The sequence below is a fragment of the Triticum urartu genome, chromosome 3 (assembly GCF_003073215.2).
Source record: "Triticum urartu cultivar G1812 chromosome 3, Tu2.1, whole genome shotgun sequence".
NCBI lineage: Eukaryota > Viridiplantae > Streptophyta > Magnoliopsida > Poales > Poaceae > Triticum > Triticum urartu.
Genome location: NC_053024.1, coordinates 722641372 through 722651864, shown reverse-complemented (window position 1 = coordinate 722651864; position 10493 = coordinate 722641372). Strand labels below are relative to the sequence as shown.

General features: G+C 37.6%; 1 long non-coding RNA gene across 1 annotated transcript; it reads right to left on the bottom strand.

Annotated features, from left to right (window-relative positions):
* Positions 1–7197: 7197 nt before the first annotated feature.
* LOC125546222 lies at positions 7198–10128 on the bottom strand. The gene is made up of 3 exons (XR_007300491.1): positions 9447–10128; positions 9198–9325; positions 7198–9112 (listed from the first exon to the last, which is right to left on the bottom strand). It is a non-coding gene; the product is annotated as an uncharacterized LOC125546222 (long non-coding RNA).
* Positions 10129–10493: the final 365 nt, after the last annotated feature.

Sequence of the window (10493 nt, the reverse complement as noted above, 5' to 3'; positions counted from 1 at the left end):
ACAATATATGAAACACCTAACTTAACCCCCCAAAACCCCCAACCCCCCCCCCCCCCCCTCAACAAAAAACCCCAGCCACAGAAATGCTGACGCATGGATGCCTATTGGTCCCGATTGGTGCCACCAACCGGGACCAAAGGGTCTCCTGCCTGGGCTCCGCGCACAGGCCATGTGGAGGCCCATCTGTCCCGGTTCTGGATTGAACCGGGACTAAAGGGACACGGCATTAGTACCGACCCTTTAGTCCCGGTTCAGGAACCGGGACAACAGGCCCTTTTTCTACTAGTGTAGTTGTAAGATGTCACATAGTGATTAACTGATTTTCGAAACATAGATATTTTCATTCTTGACATTTGTGCTAAGCACATGATCTATGAGTCCCAGTTGAAATTGGCACACATACAAGTTATGGGGGCATGCTCCTAAGAAGAATTGTAAAGAATAAGCATACCCTTCTCGCAGAGATGAGCATGTATCCTTACACTGCCGAGTTTATAAATATATGGAAGTAATTATTTTATCTATCTTTTTTCTGCATTGTTCTCTTCCTGTTGTGCAAAGTAGTGTGGTCGTTCAATTCCGTAAACTTTAAAAGTGTCATTTGAGCAGATCTTACTCGACAATGTATACTCCCTCAAAAGACATTGCGTTTTGATTTAAAAAATACATTGCATTTTTTATTTATCCTAGGTCAAACGTTGTAAAGTTTGACTATGTTTATAAAAAAATATCAACATCCACAAGGTTAAATCAGTATGAAGGGAGCAGGAGATGTATATTGAAAAGAAGGTAGTATGTTCTGTTATTTCAAAACTACTCCAATGATTATACTATTAAATTTCCTTTGAAGCAAAGTTTTGCTAGGTATGCTGCACCTAGAAATTTCATAATTATAGATGACTAAATAGCAACTACTACCAATTTCGTTTAAAAAAGGCATAAGATTGCTGATATTTCTCCTGCCAATATACGGTTAAAACAACAATTAAACGGTTGTAAGCCTCGGTTCATGTACAATAACAACCCTTTTAAGGGAAAACTATCAGAGTCTGCATTTACATATTTCATATTTTCTATATATTGTAGGTGTCAGATCATTTTGGATAATGGTTTGCAGAATTGATGAAATATGTTTCATTAAAATATTTTGGTCGATGTGCCAGGTAGCTTTTACTTATTTCTTTGCTAAAACCAGTAGGTCAATTGTTTATTGACCCTTAGTTAAAAACAATATACATGTATACTGTTACAGAGCTCGCCTCTGAGCAGATGAAAGGATCAGAAGGGGGACATATTGCGATATATCTCATTATAAAATAAGCAGGAGAACTGCACTGTTAGAGATGGTAAACTTTTCAATTATTTGAATATCTCCTGTTTGACCTATTAGGGGTGTGCTAATTTTATCCGATGAAGTACTTCTAATAGGTCAGTTAAAGCTATTCATAAATTTTTGTTCGAGAAAAAAGAGGCATTTCGGACAACACTTTCAAACATAAGATGGACGTGTAAGTTTGCCGAATTTAATGAGGCTAAGATTTGAAGTATATTTAATATTAAAACAAGAGACAAATAAGCCATCATGTTCAACCACAAGTGCTAAAACATATATACTCCAATGATTCTAAAATCAAGTCTAATATTGACACGTACAAACCTGAGGTACGGAGGTGCAAACCGGACAACGGAAATATGTGCATACCGGCTCACTTATGTGTTACAAAGGAGACAAGTGACCTTCCCAGGAATAGAATATCATGCATAAATCTTTCAGTCTAGAAAGGAGTATACATGCACGAGCCATACTTTTTTTTGCACCAGCCATACTGATATCAGAGAGGTTCACGTGCATCTAATGCTAACCCATCAAAACATCCAGTAACTTCAACGATGCTGGATATAGTGGAGACAAGAGAAAGGTCATCCAACTGGTACAAAATGAAAATTTACCTGAGACAAATAAAGAAATGAATAACAATTCTATTCGCGCGGGGCTGAAGAGTGAAGATATAAACAATACACCCATTATCCTTTTTCTTTTAGTGAAACTGTGCCATACAACATCACAACCTCTATTTATAAAATATATAGATATGCCAGAATTTAGTAGAGGAAGTTATTTTGGCAATTTTTGTTGAATACACAAATAATTTTATATTATGTTAGACAGCTAAGCAACAGACATAATTAGAGAAAGATTACATTAGCATGTGTGGAAGCATGTGGTGATATTGCATGACGCAACTGTAATAGTGATGAGGGAGCTATATTAGACAGTGTTTGATATTATCTTTCCTTAGGTTGTTTCTTAAATTTTTTGGATTGAAGACACACACTAATATAGCTTGGAATGTCATGACCGGACAAAAATGATATGACTTCACATTGTCATGCACCGAATACGTTGCAAACAGTACTTATCACGCACGATAAAACAAGTTCACATTTGCAACAGTACTTATCACGCACGATAAAACAAGTTCACATTAGGCTACAATTATTTTTGATAACCGAGTTCCTACATTATGCACTTTCAACATAATTGTGTAAGTTTGCAAGTCTACCATCCTATAACAACACCTAAATGCGTATTTAAATATAACAACATTTTAAGAAATCTAGCCGCGCAAATGCGCGGGTCACACCGCTAGTTCTTATAAAGACATTAATGAAGGGCAACTAATTTCTTTGCTAGACTATAATTTTCCGTAGTTATGAAAAACAAATCTGTTGTCATCTATATGCTTACGAAAAGTAAACTCTTTCAAGCTTGAAGTAACTGTACAAGCTAAAAGAGGATGATTCTAAAAGTATGCCCCAGTCTTGCAGAGCACGTGGTTGGGAAACATATTAAAACATTTTTACTTACATAATTATTAATTATTAAAAGCAATTGTAGTACGTATGATTTGGCCATCCAGTATGTCATAAAGAACATCAGAATGTATTAAAACATTTTTTTACTTTACCCATGCAAATACTAGTCACACAAACCATCATTAATACATCTTGTGTATAATATTACTCAACATATAGAACAGATAACCGAAGACCACACAGCAAACAAAACATCTGATTGTATCCATGTAATTTAGCAGATCACTCTTTTAGCTGATAAAACATCACTAATGCATTACATTAAAAATCCAAACTAATTGCATGGGACACTAATCTATTCACCAATATCCACAAGATTAATCTCAACTCTTTTTTGAGAAATGTGGAACAAGCACACACACTCATAAAAACACACGTACACCCACCCATATTAACAGACACACGCAAACCGTACCTCTATGAGCACCTCCGAAATGTTGATCCAGAAGATCTTGAGATTGACAAACTCGCCACAGGTGCCTCATAGCCAATGGGAACATCGTCTCCTACTAAAAAACATCACTGGATAGCCTAGAATAATTGCACGAAAATGTCAGCACCCATGCCAAGTCTAGGACTTGAAGCCAAGTTGGTTTCCACCACAGTGAACCTAACCATCCAAGCTCTGTTCATGGTCAACTAGTTCTTTTATTTTACGATATTCTAGACAACTATTTTTAACAATAATTTATTTTGTTTTATTCACTTGTGATTATAATTAATTGAGGTACATGCTATATCTATATGGCAAGCTAAACACATTAATACACAGATGGCCTAACCTACTGCCAAAATTGTGTCAACATTGATGATTGTTTTCTTCAATATGCATTACACAACACAAACTTATAATAAAGCATTTTAACCAAACTCGATTTTTCGAACGACAAAATTATACCCTAAACTTCTTGGGTGTAATTGATTCAATTTACGCATGTAACATAGAGGGTGAAATATATACAAGTAAATTATCATTTACAATATCAAAATGTGTAGGAAATCGATTGTAGATCTTTTAGAAAGCAAGAGGAGCACAAGGAAATTGTGCATGGAAGTGAGACAAGAATAGTTGTAAATGATGGAAAGAGTGATAAATGACGCTGAACATCGGAAGACCAATATAAGTAAAAAAAGGTGACGAAAGATGCACAAACTTCAATTTTTATGATGACAAGCCACATATGTTTGTTGTAGTGACTAGATCGTTCTCGGGAACAGAAGGAACATAACAGAGTTGTGAAGTATATAATCATTATCATTGCTTCTAGGTGTCGAAATGTTTTCGTGTGGATAGGGATGTTGCATAAATATTGAATCACGTATACTTATGACTATTACTTATGACTATACTACCAGGGGCCAACTATACTATCTGATGGAAATGAGTAAGACAAAGCCTAACCATAGATTAAAGTAATTGGGTCCATGTTACTCCATAATATCATAACTTCTAAACTCGGGGAACAATATTCTATCATTCAGGCCTACCCTCGTAGATTCATTACGACGTAATGCTCTCCTCTAGGCCCGTCAAGGGGAGCTCACATGTTGTCAATGTTTCTAAATGAGGATTAGAATTCTACCACAACTGATATAATCAAAACACTATCTTTATTGCAAAGTCATATGACCTTTAACAACAGACTTTCTCACACGTCCACAGGAACATTGTGGAAATACTCACCAAACATCATCATCAGCAACATGATCAGCTGTGTATGAGTATGTATGTCCATATGTAGGATCATTCGGAGTCCGGGAAGGTGGGAGGGGGCGAGTGAACAGATTATTGAAACAACTTGAACGAACTAGACTGGTCCAAATTTTAGTTCTTCCAAATTTCAAGCTTAGCTAGGTTTCACAAAAAACATGGGCACGCAAGTCGATGAAGGAGTGACGGTTTGAAGCCAACTTGAAATAAGGGACTAAGGTATAGAGATTGTAAACACTCACTAGTGCAGTTAGGTTGAATGCAAAAGGTTGAAACCCCCTTCCATTGACATAGCTTTTAGCTGCCGCCTTGCCAAGGTGTGCATTTGCATAGGTGTGCGCTTGCAGAGGAAACCATCATATGACAGAACACCTCATGAAGGAGGCCCTTGCACACCGAGAAGAGGAATCAAAGCACCCTTGTGTCCCTGTGGAGCCTAATATTGTGACGCTCAGTCTAACCCAACGGCTTGCAACATGCCATAGGCACAGAGTACCCTTTGGTTCGGGCTATTTTCTTGATACAGGATGAAGGCATTGGTCGCTCACAGGATTGTAGTGTGATGATATTTCAGAGTCGACATCTAGGATAATGGCGGAAATAGTGCTTGTGGCACCAGAATTCCCTGAGCAAATGATGGGCATTAGCTCATCTTCACAGGTAGTTCAAGCCTTGGTAGTGAGGTTGGTGAAGGTTGGCGAGCGAGGGCTGGCCACCTCAGCCAATCTAGCTAGCATGATAACATGCTTGTGAGGTCTAGTGAAGGCGGCGACAGCCTCTGCTGGTCATTGTATCAGTGGGCTGCGATCCTTGATGACTGGGCGAGGAATATTAAGGCGGGCAGTGGCCCATATGCAGGTGCATTTTTGTAATTGCATGCATAGTGGCAGTTGTCATGTGCAACTTGTCGACGCTCACTTTTCATTCTAAGGGTTTTAGTTTAGTCCTAGAACAATGGCCATCGCAAGAGCATGTTCGTCAACCCAGTAGCAGCATCCAATACTGATGAGTATAAACATTTCTTATGAAAAACACACTATTGAAAAAGACAATGACAATTTTTGTAACACATAACATTTTTATTTTCAAATTGCTTGAACATTTTATAAATACATGGACATATATTTAATTATGAAAATTTCCTTAAAAACATAGATACTCACCTATCTAAAAAATGCATCCTTGTAATTTCCTTAAAACAAAAGAGAAATAGAGAACCAAAAGAAAAAAAAATTAAAAGAGAAAAGGAAGAAATGAAGAATTTCTTAAGCGACGTTGATCTAAACATTTTGAACATTTTATTAAATTATGCTGTACGGAATTCTTAAAATAAAAGGGCTTTGGCCCATCCATGCTGGGATCAATATGGGTCGTGAGACATGATCGAAATGACTGAAATCACGTTGCAGACGTTGACGCTGGATCCCTATCTCTTCCCACGCGGAGATGAAATCATACGCACAAAGATTACTTCATTCCAATTCTGCCGAGTTTACTTCTTTCATAGTTTACCATTCTCCTTGAACCCTAGCCCCTCTTATCACCTACCCACGCTGCTATATATATATATATATATATATATATATATATATATATATATAATATATATAGGGTCGCCGCTATTCGTCACCCTGGGTGAGGAATAGTTATTCTTCATCCTCCTCTATTTTACTCTCAATGCACCGTAATTTTACGTTCCGTAAGTTTTGTCTTATTTCCGACGCAAAAAGGGACCGTAAGAAAATATATAATCACCGTAAAAAATATTTTATGTTATGTAAAATTACAAACGTAAAAACATAGTCCAAAATACTCATAAATTGCAAATTTTCTTGTCTTATGACCTATATTTTTATTTTTTATGTCAAATTTTACGTAATTAATCAATAGGAATGTAACTATTTGAATTCGAAACATAATTTAATTATGAAATGATCGTAAGATTATCTCGGGTGAAGAATAACTTATTCTACACCATGGGTGATGAATAGTAACACCCTGGGTGAGGAATTCTTATTCCTCACCCTAGCCAACTTGTGCTCCCACGTCCAAAACCATAGACAGTAAGAAGCAGAACTTTTGTGAGGTAATATTATAGCTTTGAATGAGAAACGGGTCTCCGCACTAAAACAACTGTAAAGAAAAGAGTGCAAGGTAATCTTACGGTTTCCATGTGAGTCAATTACTTCCTGTAGGCATTTAAAAAAAATATTATGTCATGTAGGCAAGCAACCCATAGAGCGCCTCTTGCGGCAAGCAACCCACAGAGCGCCTATTGCTGTAATTCTACTGGTAATCAGGTAATCTTACAGTAGTGAGGCGTTCTTGATTTTTTTTTCAGATATAAGTCTGCGTTTCTATAGTTCAGGTATTTTGCCTTAGATATATTGCTGTTTACATTGGACTGAGTACACCGGTTCTCTACTAAAAATGAAATATGGCACGTGATTGATTTAAGTAACATAGGCCACTGTCACAATTCTGTAGGAGGCATTTTTAGTAACCGTAAGAAACATAGGTCACTGGTTGATTTTGTCCACATGGAATTTTTGGTAACCATGGAATAACAAAGTGGTCTAATAAATACTAGATTCCATATAGTAGTAACAAAAGCCATCTTAAGCTTACAAATAAAATTCGTTTAGACGTAACTGAATGCCACTGAGCACTAAGTAACCAGCGGCATGATTATTATTTTTCAGAAATCTCTATTACAAAATTGAATGCTACCGAATTTGCAAACTGAATACTGTCGAACTTGATCTTCAAGCAGTAGGTGACCATAGATTTTACGCCAACTTCATCTGTTCAGCTATCTCTGCAGAGACTGAAACATTCTTATCCATGGGCTGGAAGCAACACAGTATCCTATTAATAGTACTATAGCCTTTGGTTCACTTTTCTTCTCACAAAACCTGAACTTTGCTACTGGTTATTAGTAAACGAAGTTTTGAATTTCAATTGCACATTACAATTACCGATCATAAATATGAAGACACGACTCTCTATCCCTCGTACATTAACCGTCATCCACTTGAACAGATACTGAAACAGAATATTTTCAATTCTTGAAAGTATACCAACAAACAGGTAGTGGCCACCATCACAGAAGCACATATAACACTTCAGGACTACTCCCTCCGTTCGGAATTACTTGTCCCGGAAATGGATGTATTTAGAACTAAAATATGTCTAGATACATCCATTTTTGCAACAAGTAATTCCGAACGGAGGGAGTAATAGGCTTCACTGCCCTGAACTAAAAATAATATAATGTCAAAATCAAAGATATCACAGTGGGACTTTGGATGTACCAAATTCATCACAATCACATGAAACCATAACATGCTAGCTGCAGGTGAATCAAAAGTATAGTGAGAAACAAGACAAAAAGCCAAATTCTGTAACTATTGTTAAAAATGCTCACTAACCATGTCTTTTATCGAACTGTGCCAGCTTCAATGGTGGGAGTCGCCGTATTGAACTAGTCTGTGTCTAGCAACTATTTACGACATTATCATCAAAATTAAACATAGAAGTATCTTAAGTCCCTTCAATATGGATTTTCTTAATAGTACTAGAAGTTATGCTAGTAAACTTCATTGCTTTGTGATGAAACAAAAGGAGCAAAGAATTGGACGTAAATCATGTTGTAAGTAAAGACCTGAAGTAATTGAATTTCATGATTAGTTTGCAACAAACATTAGTGTGAAAGAGGCACACCCCATAATTCGTCAGACACACGATTGTAAGGGAAAAATGCCAAAGCCACCCATAATATAGTTGAATCAATATTAAATGGAACTAAATAAAAACATATCAAATCTAGTGGTACAGTGGTAGTAAACACGAGGAATCAAGAAGAAATTAAGCAAATTTCAGTGGATAGCTCAGCAAAATAGGAACATAGGTTAATGTGAACAAACTCAACATCATTACAGTATATACGAATCTCAAGCAAAAAAAAGCCATAAGATTGAAATACACCTACACAATAGCTACTGAACTACAAAGTTCAGATTTTCAACAAAATAGGTTTGTCTGCCTGAAAAAAATGTATGCCATTTGTTGACCCGATTACAATCTCTTTCAGTTAGGTGGAATGACAAAACAGTGGACAACCTATGAACAAAACCAAACATTACTTCTGATCGAACACATACAAATAGATTTTAGAATTTCAGTAGTATTAAGCTTGTATGTTTAGCTATGCCCAAAACAAGTAATGCTATTTTATGTTGATCTTTATTGCCAAGCAATCTATATATATATGTTTAATAGATCTTTATTGCTTGTTCTTCTATCAACTTCATTTGTTCCTCAATTTCTCCAGTGACTGAAACATTCTTCTCAATAGTGCTATAGCCATTAGGTTCACCTTTCTTCTCACCAAAACCTAAATTTTGCTACTGGTTGTAATGAAAAGAGGGCCTCAAATTTCAATTTAACATTACTTGTACCCACCACAAATATGAAGACATCCATATCCCACATACATTAGCGGTCATCCACCTGAACAGATACCTGAAAACAAAATATTTTCAGTTCTCAGAAGTATACCAACACAAAAGTGCACATATAACACTTCAGGATTAACAGGCTTCATTACCATGCATTGGAAAGAGAAAACGCAACCCTGCATCTTGCAATTTTTGCTAGTTGCAAGCGTGTACCGCTACTAATCCGGTCTGCACCTAGAGAAAGTTCTGAAACCCTCCACATAGAGACCGTCAAATACTGCAGGTCAAAAGTGAAAATCCATATTTTTACACCTGAATGATCCATGGAGAGGTATATAAACTTCTGTGAGAAAAAACAAATATGATTGAATGCTTCCATGGAAAATAGAAGAACATACAAGAATAGTGCAGCAGCCACTCATGATTTGTAATCGCCATGGGACTTGAGTTGCTTAGTTGCTTAAACAGTCTACTGTAGTCACCGTTACCAATTCGCCGTTGAGGAGAAGAACCTGCAAAGATCCAGTGACCACAAACCTGCGCTGGCAGATCCAGCGCTTTGCTCGGAGCACCAAAGCTCACCATATCGAAGGATCCGAGAGCACCTAAAGCCGACAGTTCGCCGGTTCCGGCAAAGGCTTCGCCGGGATGAGGGGGAACCACCAACATCTTTATTCCACACCGACGCCGCCACCCCCACCATGACGGCAACTCCTGGAACCACTACCCTACTATCTACATACCGGAAGCACAGGACTGGGGTTCCCGCCCCTCTCCCATCGCCGGAGCGGCGGACGGAGAGGGAAGGAACCACCGGCCTGGCCGGCGGCAGATCGAGGGGACAAAGTCGCCTTCCTATTCGCCTTCCCAGGGAAAAGGAAAGGAAACCGCTAATCTCGGCCCCATTAATTTCATTCTGCACTTCGCTTATTATTCTGAACATCACCAACCGTCTTACAAATGGACAGAGAATTAGCATAAGAATAAAGAAACTGAACATAATTTCCAACTGAGCCATCTCCTCTGGCAAATTATGAATCATTGCAAATGGCCTTTAGAAGAGCAAAAGAAAAATTAGTTTAACACTATGATCAATACAGTTCAGCAGAGTTAGAAGCTAGTCAGGTCCTATTCTCCCAAAATCATATTCTTTTTTTTTGCGGGGACCAAATCACCAGGATGAGGATAAGCAATCAACCCGGTTCTTCATTTTTGCAATAGATAGTGGAGGCTTGTCACTGATTGTTGATGTCTTAGCGCGACCTGAATCTCATTGAGCATCACACTTTCTGATTTACAAATCCAAGGTACATCTGAATAAAGAGAAAACAGGAACAACCTGACCCGTCCAAGAAAAAAATAGACCCTTCAGTGAGAAGCAATTGCTTCACTTGAGCATCCGGAATAAAGCTCAAGAAATCTTAAAAAGCAACTGTTCTCAAGTA